Below are 21,231 nucleotides of genomic sequence, written 5' to 3' on the forward strand. Positions count from 1 at the left end.
TAGAAATGCTACTTTTAGAAAGTGAGCATTTCTCCGTACTTAAAACCCATCTGTGCCTTACAGCCCATCTCCAATCAACGTCTGGGCTGAGCTGGTTGACAGCTCCCTTGTGCATTTCACCGAGACAACCACAAACAGGACACTCAGTCACACCTGCACTCATCTGCGTATTGAATGGATTTTCCTGGGCTGGAAGGGTGACACTTACATTTCAAAGTCTAGTGGCCTGCCCTCACACAGTGGACTGCCAAACACCCTACTGGGACCCTGGCAGACAGGACTGTACTGAAAGAGAAATTTGTGCACTTTAAAACCACTCTTTGAAGTCTTCCCCACTTCAAAGGCATTTTTGGATATATAAACTGGGTCCCTGACCCCACCAACTCAGACACTTCTGGACCTAGATGTCAGGTCTAACGATCAGCTGATCATGGGTACACATAATGGGATAGGTCTATTGGCTGCCAAAGAAGAACAGGCGTAAAATATGGCTTGACAGCATTTCCCTCACCACTGGCCCCATTTTCCTATAACCCAAACTGCACCCCAGCAGCAGAAAGAAATTATTTTGGATATGTTGAAATCAACGATATAAGAGGATAGTTGAGATCTTTGATAAGGAGGGCATAATTACATTTGAAGCACCAGAGAAGGGTTATGATCTCCCAGGAACTCAATATTCCCATTACACTCAAATTTGGCAAAATGTATGCAACATATTGTAGGGAAGCAGGTTACTTGTTGAGGGAGGTGAAACCCTACTCAAACCCCAACCACAAATTAAACTGTGGTTAGCCCTCTTAAGCAGTCAGGCTTAATTTAGAGGCAATGTGTAAAGTATTTATGTAGCACACCAACAGTAATAACGTGAGAACACAACACAAGAAGAACCCTTCACCAATTAAGAAAAATAGAGTCAAATTTAATAAATTATTTGACACCAAAACAACAAACATCCAGTCAGTAGGACTGGAGATATGCAATTTTGGAAATAGTGCTTACAAGCACAAAGCATCAACTTTGTTGATCTGATCACGCTGGACTGGGACAAGTTCAGGCTAACCTCTATGGAGCACAGACCAGATACACGTCCCAAGTTACCCTACTGAACACAGTACCTTAAATCCTGGTGGCAGAGAGTTACAAAATTCCACATTGAGGAAGAGTCGTGCAGCAGCAGTTCCAAAGAGTTGTGGCTGCAATGCAAGCTTTAATTTTGAGGATGTGTCAAGTAGCGGTTCTGAGGAGATGTGAGGCTGCAATGTGAGGTTTTGCATCAAAGAGGCACCAGGCAGCATGGTTCAGAAGAGCAGTGGGGTCGTGTGTCTGGGATGCATCATGCAGCAGCCGTCCCAATGAGGAGCCGCGTGAGATGTATCGTGCTGCACTGATTCTGCCCAAGAAACCACAACTGGGCTGGCACAGCACCTTCAGGCCCACTTCCAAGGGTCTGTGACTGGGGTGGCACCACTTGAGAGGCAAGAGTCACAGCAGACAGGATCCAGGTACAGGGTTCATGTTGGTTGGAACCTTTTCTGTCTCTGAGGGAATGATCAGGAGGCCAGCCAATTAGCCTTTGGAGTCACTATGATGGTCCTCTGTTCAAGATGCAGGTTCCAGTTCTTCTTCCTCAGGCAGCAAGGCAGGGGAGTAGCAGTCCTTATTTGAACAAAACAGCTGAGCAGTCCTTATTCTGAGTCTTCCCGAGGTCCAGATGTGTACTGAACAGCTGGGTCTGTTGGGTCTGAGGGTCTGCTATTTGCCTTGGCACCAGCTTTGAAGTGGGAGAAGATTCTAGAGGGTTCCACCTCAGAGGTGTTTGGAATTTCCTTCCTTCCTACCTGGCCCCAGCTTGTCTAGGGGCACAAAAGACTAACATGAATGATTTGTTGAGTGTAGTGAGGCAGAACCTTTGTGATGTGCAAGTGTTGTAGTTGACAGCTCTTCCTTTCTATCAAGTCACAGAGGCCCTTTCTGCCATCACCTATTCCCCCTTTGTCTTACCATCTGGGAGTAATGCACAGAGTGCAACTGTTAGCTACACCTAGTCATGTGACTGAGGATACAGACTGCAAGCACCAAATTGATGGGACAAGAAAATGCCAAATTTCTAAAAGTGGCATTTTTAGAACTGTAACTTAAAATCCAACTTTACCATTAAAGTGAGCTTTAAATTACAATTCTTTAGAGACCAAACTCAACTTTCCTGTCTGCACCCCCTTGAAAGTTATCACTTATTAAATGTAATAAGGTAACTCAATGTTATCCTACAGGAGAGGCAGGCTTTGTAGTAGTAAGAAATTAACTTAAGAGTATTCACTAACAGGACATGTAAATGTTAAAAGTACAAATCCAACATTTTAAATACTCTGCACCCTGCCCTATGGTTTGTTTAGGGCTTACCTTAGGGGTGACATATGTGCTAAAAAAGAAGGTTTGTATCCATAAAAGATGTATTTTGCCAGCTTGAAATGACAGTTAAAACTGAACCTACAGGCTGCAATGGCAAGACTGAGACACGTTTAGAGGGCTACATAAGTGGGTGGAGCAAGGAGTGTGGCAAACCCACTAGTATCATTTAATTTACAGTCCCTGGGTACATGTAGCACCACTTTACTAGGGGCTTACACTTAAATTAAATGTCCCGTTTGGGTATAAGCCAATTTCACCATCTTTAAAGGAGCGAGCACAAGAACTTTAGTGCTCATTAGCAGTTGTAAAGTAGTGGTGAGTCCTAAGGCCAACAAAAATGAATTCAGCAAAAACAGGAGAAGTAAGGCAAAAAATTTAGGGGACGAACACCCTAAGACTAAGAGGTATAACACATATTATTGGAGCTGTGGTAAGGCATCCTCTAACAATATTTGAACACTGGCTCATAGGGGTTCATCCCTGCATGCGTCTATGCAGGAATCATTTCCTTCCCTACATTGGTGTTTCTCTCCACCATTGCCCAATCCTAAGGAAGTAACAGGAGAGTCTCAATGCACCTAAGCAGAGCTCAGCCTATGTGGACATGTTGAAAGAGCTAGCTGGATGGAGTTGTGCAAGAAATATGTTTTCTATACCCTTTAATGTAAGCAGCAATCCCTTACTCCTCAATATTACAAATACACCCTTCAACTTGCAACTTCAGAAAGTAAGCATGGCTATTATGGATTTTAAGAACTTTTAAACACTTGGCAGATAAATTTGCCAACGTCTTGAGGTGCTGAAGAAATTGAAACCCAGCATTCATTAAAGAAAAACGAGAAAAGGAGCTTTACACTTTGCAAACGTCAAACATGGAAACGCAGACTTGAAGCATGACTAAATTAAAATAATATCATGGTTTCTAAAACATCCACGGCCAGCAGAGTAGTAGGACACCTGGGTTGCACACGCACCATGCCTCAGGGAAGCAGTGCAAAGATGAATATGGGGTCCTTATTGTAGTCATCTTTGTCAGTCTCCTCAGATGCTTAAAGGAACAGACATGAAAGCCACCTCACTCTGTCTCCCCTGAATGATGATATCTGGTCTCTGGGCTGAAAGCAAAGAGTGTCCGTGGACACCTTGGTGAAAGGACCACTGGTTAAGCTTCTGTGCTTGTGGAAAAGGCAGTGTTATTAGAAGTAAGATCTCTTAATATGATAACCTTTGGTGGCACACTCTAAACATACTCCTCATTAAGTATTACAGGGCAATGGAATAAGTATTTCCCAAGGACGCTAATGAGGTCACTCAGGGGCATATTTATACTTTGTTTGCATTGAATTAGCGTAATTTTTTTACGCTAATTCAGCGCACACCCAACGCCATATTTATATTTTGACGCTAGATGTGTCTAGCGTCAAAATATTGATGTCAACCTCATTCTTCGGATACGTGAAACTTCCTTGCATCAGTGATATGCAAGGTAGGCGTTCCCGTAAAAAAAATGACTCAAACACCCTTGCACCATATTTAACCACCCGGGCAAAAATTACTCACGGGTTGGAGGCGGACCCAAAAAATGACGTTAACTCCGATTAGCGTCACAATTTAATGCCTGGGTCAGAGCAGGCATTAAAATGAGGCAAACACATCACTACTTAAGGAGAACACAGAGAAGCAACACTACAACCCACAGGAGAAGATGGAGGTGATACTGATACAGCTTGCTAGATGGTGCAGAGGACAGCAGCAACTCCTGCACACACCATCATGACAACACGGCCCACAAAGGCAACGCAGAAGGCAGGAGAGGGTCTTCAGAACCAGGACAACCCTCCTTGGCCTCAGGGACCTGGACATTATTAGGACTTACAGACTCACCCGGCAAGCCGTACTACACCTGTGACACCACATTGAGCCACAAATTGCAGCCAGCCTGCAGACCCCACACAAATTATCACCTATGACAAAGCTGCTTGCTGTTCTGCACATGCTGGCAAGTGGTTCAGTCCAAACAACGGGTGCACTAGTTACTGGTGTCTCACAGCCGTCGTTCTCTGCATTCCTGCCAAAGGTGTTAGATGGAGTCATCTTCCTGAAACCCCGCCACATCAGCTTCTCCAACACCCAGCAAAAGCAGCAGGAGAACAAACAGGGGTTCTATCAAATTCATGGCTTTTCGCATATGCTGGGTGCAATTGACTGCACCCATGTCCGGCTAATACCACCTGCAGCAACAGAGCACTTATACCGGAATCACAAGCATACACATTCTATTAATGTGCAGGGCATAGTGGACCACTGCGGAATATTCATAAACATTTTGGCCAAGTATCCTGGGAGTGCCCATGACGCCTACATATTCCGGCACAGCAGGATCAATGAACAATTCCAGGATGGACAATTTGGAAATGGCCTACTTGTGGGTAAGTCAACCAATGTAGTAATGTACATACAACACACCAACCCTGTCGGACCCACAGACATACACAACTACAGTAACATATGGCCAGGGTTACACACATGTTCAGGTGATAACACATATGCACCATGCTGCAGTACAGCACAGTCAGTGCACAACACTGATACATACACCCACATGTACGTGGCACACCCACAACTTGACACGCACACCACAGGAAGGACAGGTTCAGACATGTACCCTTTGATAACAGCAGAACTATACAGACCACTACAAGTGCCCCCAGGTTGCCCACTACATACACATCACACATACTACACCAAACAAACAATAGCACAGGCATGTCAAAAACATACACCATGCCCATGTTGTGTAACTTCTACATAGGCACAGATGTCATACCGTGCAAATCACTGCCAGAACAAATATCAAACACCACACAACGTGTGCCTATATCAACTGTATCTCAACCACGCATACCTAACTTACCTGTAGTGTGCAGAGACATCTGCCTGATGCATTGGCTCACACACATAGGAATACAAGGTCAATGCCCATCACATACCATGTGCCAGATGTGTGAGAAGTGGAACCACACCAACTGTAGTCCAACCTCACATGCAACACTCTGTGACTCACAGAACCATAATTTCTGTACCAGATACAATAAATGGCCTAACAGGGGGCAGAGACACAGTACAGTGCAGATCATGGATGTCATACTGGGACCCAGCATGGAAAAGCAGTACATCACTGACCTCACACGCACTGTGCCAAGGGACACATTTGCTAAGTAGCTCCATCCAATAGCCTGCACTGTGCATGTGTCAACAGTATAAATGCACATTAATGCTTTGGAAGATAGGAGAGACACTGGTAGTTTTGTTGATCATCCTGTGACAACTGGATACACACCCTTGGACACCTCATGGCTGACACAAACATTAGCTGCCACTCAGGAACACCAAGGGAACAATGTATTAGCCCACAGTTCCATAGTCATGGCCTGCACTGTATGTACTTCTTGGCAGAGGACCATTTCATCATGACTTGAAGCCACATTGTAAATTGGCCATCCTCCCATACTGTATGTGGCGTGGAAGGGGTGTGCAATGTTTCTCGCTGCAGGTCTGTCACCACAAGATACATAGTATGATGAAGCAGACTCACATGTAGCTGTCCCCTAAAACCTGAGGAAGTGCAAACAACAAATACCACACCGGGGGTGCTGTATGCAGGTTTGCGAAAAGGAAGTAGACTGTGCTAAGAACTCAGATGAGTGGGGCACAAATGCATTCTGCACACTGCTGCCCACACATAAAGAGCCAATTGGCCATCAAAAAAGCATACAGGGTGGTGCACTGTCTCACACAGATGCATCCACCTCCACAAGGCAGCAAGCCAAGTACCCTGGTGCAGGGTAGGTAGTGTTGGTGCACGCCTGCACATGAGCAACTGGTGCAGGGGACAACAAAGGTTTGCCAAGTAACATGTCACACATGGGGAATTTGCATTGTTGAAATGTTGCAGGACAGTGAAGCCAATTTTGGAGACATGTAGTGCATTCTCACTAACCAATTTCAAAGGCCCTAAGTGTCACACCTCATTTGCGATGACACATGTCAAAAAGGATGGGATGTCCAGGCACTGTAGTGCTACCATGTTGCCTCCATATCTGACCCCATTGTGTTGTGAGGATGTGTTGTGTTCCCCTCAAGTGATAGCACACTGATATAAAGGTGCACTACACAACGCATGGTACATACATAATGTCTATCAGTGTGGAATCCAAATCATATGTTCCAGGTCATTGACCTAAACACAAAATTGTCATGTCCAACAACCTAGTGCTGAGGAAAGACCACACAAGGATAGGAACTCACAGCAAACCACAAATACATATGAGCCACAACCAGCTCTTAATATCAACTACCATGCTACATGACATACCTGTTGCAAGCCCTAACAACAAATTACTCCTTTAATCTTTTGCAGCAGATCAGGGTTATGGCATACACCATGGATAATTACCCCATTTCCCAACCCAAGCACAGCAGCAGAGCGTGCATATAATGAGGGACATCGGAGGACACAGACTATTGTGGAGAGGACATTTGGCATCCTGAAGTCCAGATTCAGGTGTCTGGCCATCACAGGAGGCAGCCTCCTATATACCCTACACAATGGCAGCAAGATAATCTTAACATGTGCCATCCTGCACAACATATGTGTGTGGATGAACGTCCCCTTTTATGAGCAGATAGATAACCTGCCTGAGGAAGAGGAGGAGGATGGTGGAGATATCACGTAATCACGTAACTCACCTTGTAGATTTCGTCAATAAACACCTCCCTTATTCACACAATCCGGCTTTGATGTCTTCAATCTCTTAAACATATACTTTAGGATTATGAGTTTAACCTCAGGGAGAATATCACGAACACTAATCTGAAGAGTACTGTAGCAATATCACATGTGAAGTGTAAGAGTGAACTGCTACCATCACACAATTCACAATTAGCCTCATCACTTGAGTGTGACAACTGAAGGACACAGTCTATGGAACACTACATATTAATTACATCCACATTGCCAACTTGTACAACAGTAGCTCATCACACACAACAACAACATGTCCAAAAATGAGCTATACAAGGGGCCCACACATGAGACAGTGGATGTTATAATATGATGAGACTGTAACGTTTGAACAGACTACGAACACAACTCAGTGTGAGATCTGCAATGGCTACATGAAGCATGTGTGACTAAGGGGGGACATCATTGGTGACAATGGTCAGCATGATTAACCTAGGTATGACAAGCAATGTGAGAAATGGAGCCTGAACAGTATATCCATGGAAATCACTCCTGCCACTGCCATGGGGCTCAATCCTGTCACAGGGTAAACATGACCTCACACTTTGCATGGACAAGTCTGTGGAATGCACATCAGAATGGATGAGAGCATATGCAGCTAGGGCTGCAGGCCCACCACAAAGTATTTTTTATTACAATGCAAAATGTTATGATTCTCAACTGTCTATTGTGTTCAATGCATGATATGGTTGGAATGTAGGCTGAGTGGGTCAATCACAGTATGTACCAAATATGTTCACATGTCAGACATATGTGTAGTCCTCACACAAACCATCCATATACTCAAGATCAACATATGGAGACATTTGTCGTGTAACCTTTGCCGGATTGCATTCATCATCCATCATCAACGATGCATGAGCTGTGTATGTCGTCTGAAATGTGATGCTCTGTAAGACAACTACACACAGCACATAAGTGAACACAATTCACAACCACATACCATGACTCTTGCATAGTACTGACTGCCATATATATGTGGACACACTGTTGTCACACATACATACCTATGCATGACATGTATACATTCGCATGCTGTTGATTCTGTAACACACACATTGGTGTAACAGACCAATCACACACAAATCACATTGTTCAATGGACTACCACATGTGGCCATACACAAAATGCCACACTGCAGCTCAGCCCATTCAATATTTATGTTGATACAGGGTGCATTCATTAACAATTGACAAAATCATGCAATCAGGAATAGTGTAAAAAAAAAATTACGCGAATGTGTCGAAAACATCCGCAAATGCAAAGTACATGACCCATGGGCCCTTAGCATGACTTGCACCTTCTCACTCATTGCAATGCTGATTTACTGTTAAATCGACGCATAAAGGTAATGTGTCATTATAAATAGACGCACGTAAGTAATGCATCAGAAATACTCATGCAAATATCAGATGCATCAAAAAAATACACACATAACAGAAAACGTGACGCAAGGGCACATGATGTGATGTAATAGGATATCCTGTTTACAGGCATGGTACAGTAGGTGTACTTTTACTTTCTCTTTACAGCCTGTGCCTCTTTTGACTGTGTGGGGGTCTCTTGAGTTGGTGGTGTCTTCTTGCTCATTTTTGTATCTTGTGGTGTCCCTCCTGTTGTGTTTTCTGTTGTATTTGATTGTTATTTGTCCCAGTGTCTGTGAATTTGTGTGTTAACTGTATTTTACTTGTACCTGTGCTGTAGGGTGTCTGTCTGAGTTAGTTGTATAAGTGGGTTAGTTGGGTTAGTTATTTTTGAAGTGTTAAGTTTCTTTTCCTTACTTCTGTTTATTACTACTTTATTTTTCATGTACCCCAGTGCAATGTCTGGCAGGGGGAGGCAGACCAGAATGAGAGAGGAGGAGCTGGAAGGCTTTGTGTGGCTGGTAGCCCACTACCTCCCATTAATGTTAGAGATGGGTGGCCGTGTTATACATGTCTACCGGACAGAGGTGAGATGGCTGCAGTAGGGCCAATGCTCCACCACCTGAAGAGGGTGTACCACAGCAGTCGCAACGACCACCACCTCAAGCATCGCTGGGCTGATCTGGTGGCCAGGGTGCAGGATCTTCTGGACCATCTTGGTGTGGTGATTGGTGGCCCTGTTGGTGAGTCTCCCATTGGCAAACTAATTACTGTTCACTGCACTTGAATGACGGTAGCAGATGTGTTGGCGTGCTGCATGCAATGCTTGTGGACACGTTGCATGCAACCAAAATGAAGTGTCACTGTGCCAGTATAGATATGGCGTTCACATATCCTACCATTTTACCAATGCATGTCCGATGTTAGGTGAGTCATGCACAACCATCACTAAGTCACACATTTCAGAGGCCCTGGCAACATCTCTGGCCCAGCATTGTGTCATGTATGATAAGCCAAGACCCCACCAGCATACCACTTGTAAGTGGATTGTGATAACAAAGTAGGACAATCCATGTATGATGCAACATTGTCAGATTCTCACATACATCATCCCTACCATTATGTTTACAAAGGGGGCATACCCCCCTTTGGGGGCTCTGGCAATGGGGCATTTGATACCATCAGCCAACTGTGACACATCAGTCATGGATTACTCAATGCATGGAAATTTCAGACTAAAAATGTAGCCGCTTGTCTTCCACAAAGTGCCTTTGTGTGCCTTGTAGGACAAGCCAGAATACCTGAGTCAGTTGTCTTGCAGAGCACAAGGGTAGTGTCATGTATCTGTCACCCAACTCCCCTCATTCCATGTAGTTCCATCTTCTACTGATTGGCCACACATGGTTATTGCAGGGTGTAGCACTACATGAGTTTACGGCACAGTGTAAGAGTGCAGATGTGTGACTCTCACATACCTGAGTGTCAGTCTCATGGTGAGTTTGCAGTGGTATGTCTGTTGCACTGTCCACAACCTGGATAATTACCTCACTCCTCTGAAATAGTACGCACTGCAATATGTTGTCCACTAGTAGTAACAGTGATATGATACTAACCATAGTTTACCATCCATTTATTTCAGGTGGACCTGCCCCCTACACCATAGGCAAAGTGGCAAAATTTGAGGACCCAGATGTATCCAGTAAGTATGATTTTGTCTGTCCTATGTAGTGCTTAAGTGTTTTGTGTGAGTGAGTCATGAGTGTTGCACCCAATGCTAGAAGTGATGAGCTGTAAAATGATCAGAAAGCTAATTAGGCTGGATGGTGACACTGTGTCACATTTAAGTGGTTCCCCATGCACGTGCAGATAGTCATATCTTGTGAGGCTTGTGGCGCTCACTGGGCAGCTTTGTGTAAACAAGGTGATGACAAGCAACATGTAGGCCCATATGTGACTTAGATGTGCACCATACTGAAAATAATGCACTGGAACACACTGTCATTCTCACAGCACAGTGATGCACCATTGTGTAGACAAATTGGTGCATCCCTGTATTGTAATGTACATGTAGAACTGGGTGGGCAATTGTCCCCTAGCATGGTGCCAATGAATTTGTACTCCACTTACATGACTCTTATATGGAATATAATAGGCGTGCATGCAGGTCAGGTCCAATCATGTGCTGGCATGGCTATGGGTGTGTAAGTTATGGTATTGGCTGATCAGGTATTGATAGGTGTCTACACCTGGACACATCAATGCAGATGTGATAGACCTATGGATACCACCTTCAAATTTGTTATCACCTAACATATGGTCCACTCCCTGACTCCATGTATGAGTGGGCATGTCTTGGTGGATAACTTGGACAGTTGAGATGATGATCTGCATGGCGATCACCTCCTTATGACTGAGCTGTCACATTGGCAGATACAACAAATCTACTTATCTGTGCATCTGCCATCCAGTGTACCCACCACTCAAGGTGACTATGTTGACCATGTATAGGATGGGTAGGTGTGTTAATTCAGCTGTCATTGTATGGGTTTTGTTTTGGAATGTTGAGCACTGTGGGACATTTGACAACAGCCTACATTTCATTCCTATCCTGCTAAACTGACCAGTGGCAATAATAGATGAGGTTCAGTCCCTCTGTTTCACACCAATGTGTTCTACTGGTACTCCCAGCTGACGATATAGCCTGAGAACATTCCTGCCATATGTAGTGGGTGTGCAAAAATAGTCAGCGCTGTGCTGCGTCACTTTGGTAACACAAGGATGCGCCGTATGTCAGTGAATATGGGACACCCCTGTGTTGTCCCCCGCACTGGTGCAAGTTTCAGCTGCCAGCTTCAACACATACATCCTTGCACAACCGTGCAAGGATGTATGCATTGAGGGGTGTGACTGTTTATGTGCATGAAGGTTTCCCTTACTGCACATTAACAATTACTAATGGCGCTTCTGTGTGAGCCGTACAATGCAGCACACACGGAAGAGCCAAAGCGTCATTTACATATGATTGTTTACCTGCAGGAAGGAACACCTTTACGCACATAAACAATAATTTCTGGCATTTTGCCCTTCCTATGCATGCTGCAGAATGCAGCACACATTGGAAAATCAGAAAAGGAGGAGGTATAAATGTATTCCTCCTCGTTGCACCCTGCTAATGCCACCCCTGAGGCTAGCGTTAGAGTTTTGGACCTGCCTCAAGTTGACAAAATTCCATTTATCTGAGGGAGCATCAATATTTAATGGGTGTTGCAGTGGCACTCCCACAGCAACACCCATTGCACCACCTTCCACACACAGTGATGATCAGGAGGATCTGTATTTACAAGTTGACATTTAGCTACAAAAAGTGGCTTATCGCTACCTTGTCAATACAGCGCAGTGCTTAGTGCCACAGAAGCGTCACTGAAAGTGACGCTTCTGTGGCACCAGGGCCTATGATGCGCCCCTTAGTTCCAAAATATTGTTCCAGTCCATCATAGCTGCAGTCTACAGTCCTATGCCCCACCTGCATGTCACATGAATGGAAGCACAGTTGGCACAACTGGCTGCATCATATCTTCTAAGTGTGTTGTCTATCTTTTTTGTGGCTTGACGCCGTCTTTTCATGTTCTACCCTCCCTTTGCATGGTGAGGTCTTGCAATGAGTGTTGCTGTGCTCATGTCACAGCACCACATATGGCAATTTTCACCTGTCACAGTCTTACATGTTTCACAGACACACATGCTGTGCTGAGACCTTGCACCACCCCAGGGATGGCATTGCCCAGACACTGTGGTCTTGTTGCCATTGATGGCTCCTCATGTTGTCGTTTGTGTGCTACATTGCATGGCACTCATAGACCTGGCAGAGTTCAGTTTCAACTCCTGTCTGTGTAGGTTGTTTGCCTTACTAAAAACCTATGTCTTCCCCCTCAATGCATCCCTCCTTGCACTATGATACATGAGTGCAGCATGGTGACAGTACAGCTCATTTGACACAAGCACAGGGTTGAACCCAGGGATGGGCAGTATGGGTATGAAATTTCTGATGTGTACATCCTTCTGTATGTGACAGTGCCTGATGGTAAATGTGTCTATGGACATAGCCATTTTACAGGAGTTGTACTTAGGTCAGGGCCTGAAGCAAATTTTATTTCCATATGCATCAGTCCTATGGGCACCTGACTGCCACTGTGTATTTGAACACCCCCAACAGCACAGTTGATAGTGGCAACTGTTGTCAATGTGGAATGCCCCATGGGCCAATGGCCTAGACATAGCAGGTTACCTGAAGCTTACAGATTGGGTTATGGCATCTGTCCTGTGACACCAGACCAGTGATACGTTCAACACTACCCTCCAGGTCTGTTTCCGCATTTCCACCAGCCCTTGCATGGAGCTGTAACCCCCATGAAATGATTGCTGGTGATGTGGTGTTCCCCTGGGTGCCTCTGCACAGCCCATGCACTTGGCATGGGCAGTGAAGAGGGCCCCATACCCTGGCCCTTTGCCCTTTCCACTGCCTGATTTGCAGGGCTGAGAGCAGTGTCCTACTGCACCCAATGCAGGCCAAAACTGGCACAGACTCTATTTGATCCATCAAAAATGTTTACTAAGTGCCCCACAGAGCTAGCATGAGCAGACAGATTTCCAGCCGCAATCCCAACGTGTGACTCATACTGCCAAGTGCAAAGGGTACACTGCACTGGCAGTCTTGCCAACACCGGGCTTGCCCAGGCACCATCCCCCACCCGTTGATGTGGAATTATCTGCCATTATGTTCACAGCCATACCCCATGTGTTGTTTGTATGTGCTTATTTCCCCATTCCCATGGGTCTGACATGGTTGTGTGAGAGTAGTTGTGGGCTCAGCCTGTGACTGTTGTGACCTACTGTTTCCTATCTGTGGTACATATTTTCTGTAGTGGCACATTTCAGTTCAGCATCAATATGTGTGGTTTAACACAACTTCAGTTTAGTTGGTCTGGGTAGTGGCATGTTAACAATGATACCTGTCCAGCCTGCTAGTCCCCCAGCGCCTCATGAGTTCATTGTTTCTTGCACCCAGGGGACACCCTGACTCCATGATGTAGGGATGGTTGCCTCATGTGAATGTGTAGTCTGTGCGATGTGGTGGTGCTACCGGCACATGCCTGGGTACTGTTGGGACAGTTGCAATGACTTGTGTGCTGTGAGATAGAGCACACATGCGTTTGGGCAATGAGGCAAGGCAGTTACAAGGTGATACTGCAAGGGACACCACTATGAAGTAACTCCAGGAATGGTGTTGACTGACTACCTGGTCTCTGAGATCTTGGTTGTGTTGATGTGACTACATGCAAGGGATATTGTGATGTCACAACCAGTGGCACAGTGATTATACATGCCATCCATCCCATGTGCTGCATTTGTACATGTAGGTATTTAGGCATGGTGTTCTAAATATGTCCAGTTGTGTAGGTGTCAATGGTGCATGCCACTACCAAGACGTAGGTACATGTGTAGCTTACGCTGGCATGGTGCAGCTTGCTTAATGTGCATTGTGTCCCTCTGCGCTCCTTTGCTATGCATTGTGTGAGTCCTATGTGCTTCCCCCTTCTTGAACCTTGACATTTAAGCATATATTTCCCCATGAAACTTACCCTGCATTTGTGGTGTTTCCTGGAATTCTGCGCTCTCTTGTCCTTGCATTCCTGTGGTGATTTCCTCCGGAATGACCGCTGCAACCATCTCGTCCATCTCATCCAAGTCCTCTTGAGGTGCAGGACTCTCACCTCCAGTTTGCAGTGCTGCCTTCTTGTTCCGTGCCATTTTTTCCTTTGTCCTTCTCTTGCAGTCATGCCAGCATTTCTTGCACTCAGTCACTGGTCTGACCTCTGCCAAACTGTTGATCTTATCCACAATCTTCTGCCAGATTGCCTCTCTCCTTCCAATTGGCAACTTAGAGGTGACGTAGAGTTGATTTTGCTGCTCCGTCACCTCTCTCACCAGTATTTCATGCTCCTCTGCGCTGAAACGACATTTCCTCTTCTTCTTCTCCCTCCCCTGGGTCGTGTCTGTGTCCTCCTGGCTGGTTCCTGGTTGAATGGGGTCTCCCTGGGGTCTCTCCTGGCCCCTGGGATCCATTTTGGGGCTCCTTTGCACTGTTTTCTCCGTTAGCGTCTGTTTTTGATGCTATTGCGGGCAAAAATGTGCAATTCTGGTTTGCGACGTATTTACATGTCTTAAACCGGACTAGAGTCATTTTTCCTCTGTTAACGTCATTTTGCCTTACGACAAGGTGCAATGTTTAACATCGGAAAAATGACTCTAAACATTTTTTAGCACCATCCAGCGGTATACCATAAATATGACACTCGAGTGGTGTTGAGAAATGGTGCTAGTAAGCGTTAAGCTTTTTGACGCAAAATGTAAAAAAGTATAAATCTGGGCCTCAGTATGTTGGTGTATAGGTGTCCTAGACAGCTAAATGGTAGGATGAAAGAAAGCAGAAAACCTAATTGAACCAGTAGCCTGAAGACAAATATTCCAAATGGAGACTGAAAAGGTCTTCCTGAAAATGATAGTGAGGCCATCACCTTTTTTATTATTATGATTTTTACAAACTGTTACTGGCAAAGAGAACGGCCTGTGCTAGAGGTTTTGTAAATTAAGCTCCTAAAATAGCATGCAGAGGGGAGCAAGAGGTTTCACTGATGAAGGACACCAACTAGCCTATATATAGTTCAAAATGAGTAGCTCAGATGTGTCATGGCAGGAAAGGGAGTGAGGTATCGAACGCATCAACAACAATTGGTAATATTTAGAAAACCTTCTGTAGAATGAACTAGATGGCAGGAGAAACTGGCGGAGTCCTTTCCACTGGTTGAAGACAGGGAACAGATAGGTGTAGACACACTCACACCTTCATCAGATGTTAATGTTTGATTAAGACTTATGTTTCCTGTAAATAAGTTTTTAGATCATGGCAAAGAGTGCAGAAACAATTATTTGGCTTAAAAATAGAAAAAAGTTGTATTAGTTACCCCCTAAAGCCTAGACTGTAAATTAAGCACAGCATGCTCGTTCCTTAGGTTTGTCAATCTCTCCACTGACAAAAAAGTTGTAGGAAGCTGGCTATCCATGTAGTGATCCAATTTAAGGGGACACTATGCAGATAGTTCAGGGTGACTTTTATTGGCTGACAGAGGTTAAATTAATAACCCTAAAAGCTCTCTTTTGTAGTAGTGTGGATCTGCAGTTAGGCTTATTAGTAGACAGTTGTAGGCATTTCTTGCACACACACAGCTAGTAGCTAGACAGACACTCAAAAAAGAAATGCAATACCAATTTATAAGCATAACACCTATTTGTTTTATGAATTTAGATGCCAAGATCATCAAAATCAGGTAAGTACTTTTCAAAATATGAATTTTTATACGTTTCAAAAGTTAGCACTTGGTGCTATTTCTGGAGTGGTAATGGTATCTATGGGGAAAAGACATATATTGAATCCAGGCACTTAACAACGACTTAAAGTACTGATCTTTTGGAGTTAAGGTAAGTATGGGGAAAGGTCCAAAGCAGCACAAACAGGTCACTTTGGAAGGCTCAGGAGTGTCCAGGTGCAGAGGTGCTTTTCAGCCTCACGTGCCCTAATGTTATCCTGTCGTAAAGAAACAGACACTGCATAGGGGTACTTGACAATGCCCTACAGGACTGTTCTTTTGGACTTGAGGTGAGTATGGGTCAAGGTCTAAGGCCACACCAACAGGTCACCTCGGGCGATTCGGGGGCTTCTGGGTGCAGAGGTGTTTTACGGTGTTGGGTTCCCCATTCACTTCAATGGAGAGTGGTCCGGTCAGAAACTGGCTGCAAGCAAGGACTGGGGGGCCACACCAGGGGAACTCACAGCGGGGTTCAACCCTTGAGATCCTCAGACACATAGGTAAAACATTGGCCCTCTTCCCTGGCTGTGGGGCTTGTGTGCAGTGGTGTCTTTTGGTATTGAGTTCTGGTGCATGGGATACTCCCAGTTGGAGGGGGCCTGCACAAGGAGGTTGCAGACGGCGTCAGGACGTCCACGGTTGGCAAACCCAAGATGGACTTTGGCTTTGGAGGGCCAGGGGACAACACTGGCACTGTTGGACCACTTCAACTCGGCTAAGGGGCAAGGGTGCAATAGTGCTGTCCAGTGCGGGTTTGGCAGTCCAGAGCCCTCCTGAGTCTTCCTTGGTGACTGCAGGGTACAGGGAAGCAGATCCACTACTCTATGGCAGAGCCTGGTTGATTCTTGAAGTGCTGGCAGTCCCCCCAGGCAAGTCGAGTCATCTGTGGTGCAATTGTCAAGGACAGCAGGTAGGCTGGCGGTATTGGGGCCAAGTCAGTTGCAGCTCTTCAGTTCTTGCTGTTCAGAGCTCTCCGGTCCTTCTTCTTCTTTAACCGAGTGAATCTGAAGTCCTGGTATCAGGGGATGTCCCCTAAATGCTCAACTTAGGGGTATTAAGGGGAGTGAAGGGCAGTAGCCAATAGGCTACTTACCCCTGGGGTCACTACACCCTCTAGTTGACCACTTCCTGTGGGGACTGGACATCACCCTCTTCCAGAATTTAATTCCACCACACACAAGATGGTGGAATTCCTAATTTCATGTTCACTTCAGGCTCATCACCCTAGAGATGTGTCCAGCCTGGAAGTGCAACTCGCCTCCTTCATAGCTAATTTTCCCACCTGTCCTGGTGCCAAATTGGCCTCATGGCAGGGGGTTGCCTCTCCCACGTCTGGGGGTAGTTGGGGGTTGCAGACCAAAGACGTCAGGAATTATGAAGCCTTGGTATGCAGATTTACAAGCCATCTTGTTGGCAGAGGTGATAGCATCTCCTGCCAGAGCAAGCGTTGTTTCTGACCCCAAAGAGAAGAGGCTTTCACCTCCAGGGGCTCAGAAACTCATCTGTGGTGGCAGGCTGGAAGAAACCAGTCAGCCAGCGCACTAGAAAGCTAGTAGGTCTCAGGGGGCACATCTAAGTTGCCCCCTGGGCGTATGTCATAATAAATCTAATACTGGTATCAGTATGGATTTATTGAGACCAGGTGGTTGATACCAAATACCACTATTTTCATTGCAGCCATCATGTAGCTGGGTCATTAGTGCTGACCAGTGTCCAGTACATGTTTTAAGATGGCTGCCCGGTCACTTGCAATGTCTAGGAATAGAACTAGGCATCACAGGGGCATATTTGCTCATGCAGATATGTCCTCACATGTACTATAATGCACCCATCCTTAGGGCTCTTAAGACCTGCCGTAGGGGTGAGTTACATATAATGCATGCAGTGACTTTGGCATGGCACACAGTGTGTGTGCCATGTTGTGTTTTCACTCAGGGCATGTACCCTGACCTGCAGTCTGCAATGCAGACTGTGTGCTATTTGTGTGTGGTCCCTTAGGGTGGCATAAGATATGTTGCAGCCCTTAAGGACCATCTTTAGGACCCCTGTCCTAGGTGCAAGAGGTACCATTTACCAGGGACGTACAGGGGTGCTAACGTCCAGTACCAATTGTAAACAGTTAGGCATATCTTGCTTTTAATGAAGGAGCACTAGCACTGAGGTCTGGTTAGCAGGCCTCAGTGCGCTGTCAGAGCTGAAAACCAGCATCTAGTAGTTCTAAAAAGGAGGCAGAAATCAGGGGGTGCAAAGAAGCCCAGTTTCCTACAAAAGTGACCTACAGTGTTAACCCAATGGCATGACAAAGAGGTAAGTTGAAGCTTGTGGAATCCCTTGAAAAATGAAAATTATGACCTCCTACAGAAATGATATTTTCAGGTCTATAGAAGAAGCCATGATCTGTATAGATACAGATGCTGTAGGGGTGACTTACATGTATTGCATGCAGTGACTATGGCATGGCACACAGTATGTGTGCCATGTTGTGTTTTTACACAGTGCCTGCATCCTGACCCGGAGTCTGCAATGCAGATTATGTGCTATTTGTGTGTGAGTCCCATAGGGTGGCATGAGATATGCTGCAGACCTTAGGGACCCTCTTTAGTACCCAGGCCCTAGGTAACAGGGGTACCATTTACTAGGGACGTACGAGGGGTGCTAATGCCCAGTGCCAATCGTAAACAATTAGGCATATCTTGGTTTTAAGGAAAGAGCACTAGCACTGAGGTCTGGTGAGCAGGCCTCAGTGCACTGTCAGAGTCGAAAACCAGCATCTGGTAGTTCTAAACAAAAGGGGACAAAAGTGGTGGGGGGCAAGAAGCCCAGTTTCCTACAAAAGTGACCTCCAATGTTAACACAATGTCATGACAAAGAGGTAAGTTGAAGCTTGTGGAATCACTTGTAAAATGAAAATTATGGCCTCCCACAAAAATGATCATTTCGGATCCATAGAGGAAACCATCATCTGTATAGGTTCAATTACTATAGAAGATGACCTTGGGTATTGCCTAACAATGACATACTACCTTTGGTCTTTTTACTGTTTATTATTCATTGATGGTTAGCCACCTAAGAAGTTATCAAAAGAAGTTCTCATTGACTATATTATGGAAAGAAATGTTAAAAGCATTTAAGCTTGAACATGAGCCTGAGGGAGGAATTTTGGCAAACTAATGAATCGACTATGTAAGTATGTAGTCATCCGCTGTCCAGTTTTTAAATAAATATGATGTTTTTACTCCTAACTATATTTAGAGTGGATTCATATACCTCTTGTCTATTGCTCATCATAACGAGTGATGAAGAAATAAATATTTTCATCATTTTAGAGGCGTGGTAGGAGGCATTTGTAAATCTGCCATAAAAAGATGGTTTTACTTAAATTGTATGGAACATCAGTTGTTGTATCAGTGTGTATGTCAAGTGCGTATGACACAAAGTCCTGCATCAGTAATGTAAATGAAGGTCTCAGGTCGACTGAGCCTTAGACCAGCCTCGAGAGCAAGTACCCCCTCTTAAACTCAGGGGTCCATATTTAGAACATTGAAGGGGAAAGGAGCTTTCGGTCAGATGGCTGCTGAGCAAAGCCAAAAAGCTGCTACGCTTACCATCCAATACATGCATAATGCAGCTAGCATCGGTAATAAGGATGATAAGTTTGTTTGCATCAAAATGCCTGAATGACGGCAATACCGGATCTCCTAAGTCATCTTATTTAGCACTATTTTCCAATTTTCTGACCAGTCAGTTGATACTCCTTTCTCCAGTAGACATCTCAGAGGATCTACAATCTTTGAAAAAAAACGTCACTGGTTTTGAAAAATAGTACAACAAACCGAAAAATTAATTAAGTTCCTTCAGACTTGTAAGCTCAGTTGTTTTCCTCACCCCCATTACTAAACTGATCTTGAGTTTGATGACCTCTCTAAAACGTTTTCAGCACACAATAGGGGAGCCAATAACGTCAGGAAAGCTGTGACAATAACCAGATATGGTACAGTGCTTCCGAAGAAAACTCATTCATAAATAGCCAATAATACATGGATCTACCTTTAAGAAAGAGGGAGAAAAAGAGTTGAAGAGCCTGGGAGATTAAATTCATCATGAATACAATTTTTATTTTAGAAAAAGCCAATTAACTAAAAAGCGGAACATTAAACCTCAACAAAAAACAAGTGTGTAAACCCATGGACCAATACAAATGTGCATACAAAGTGCGATACAATAAAGGCTACTATCCAGACAAAGCACTACTGCACCAAATAAGTGCAGCAGTTTGCACAAATAGGAGAATAATAGAAATTTGACGCACTTGTCACAGTTTCAGCCTTCAGGTGTAATATAAACAAAAGGCCATCCTACCAGCAGGACAAACAGGCATATATGTAAAAGTAATAAAGTAAAAACAGGCAGACAATCCTCTCAAAGTACTATCCAACACTAAGAAGTCACAGCGAGTGTGAGAAATGGAAATGTGACATTAGCTATATATACAAGGCAGAAACATACAGGCACCCAAAACTCAAAACATCGTACAAAGGTATACAGTAGATGAAACACGTAACCAAGGCCCAAGCCAAAGTGATAACCACTCATCACCATTCAAATTGGGGACAATATCTGCAACCCATTATTTGAAATGGCTATACATCAGTTCTTAAACATGCAACAAGAAAAGGGTTTCTTCCCATCTACGGAGAGGGACAGAGAAAGCAAATTATAATTGGACATTATATATGATATAATTTAAACTTAATTAGACAGTTATAGACACTAAGAAATAAACCGAGATATTTTAATCTAGAAGATCCCAATTACATACGAGGGGCACGTGACACTTACCTGTACTGAATTCAAGCAAAAAAATTCTAACTAATTGTAAGGTGTCCTAGATTTCAACAAAATGAATGCTTAACTCTAATGCCACCTTTGTATTGTATATTTCCTCAACCCCTCTCACACAGGTTCATGTGCTCAGAAGGTTTTGCAATGCTAATCGTATCTTTTACCATTTGTTCGCCACACTTTCTAATATCTCTCATAGAGCAAGTGTATTTTCCATTCACTCCACAATTGTAATAGCTTCCTTTAAATCGGGATTATGAATTAACTGTTTTTATTGTTTTCCCGGATTATTTTTACAGTGTGCCGATCTTCTGAACGTGGCCATTTTGCGAAGCAGAATGTTAGTTCTGATCCTGGGGATTTGCTACTACTCACCTTTGCGCCT

The sequence above is a fragment of the Pleurodeles waltl genome, chromosome 5 (genome assembly GCF_031143425.1).
Source record: "Pleurodeles waltl isolate 20211129_DDA chromosome 5, aPleWal1.hap1.20221129, whole genome shotgun sequence".
NCBI classification, from domain to species: Eukaryota; Metazoa; Chordata; class Amphibia; order Caudata; family Salamandridae; genus Pleurodeles; species Pleurodeles waltl.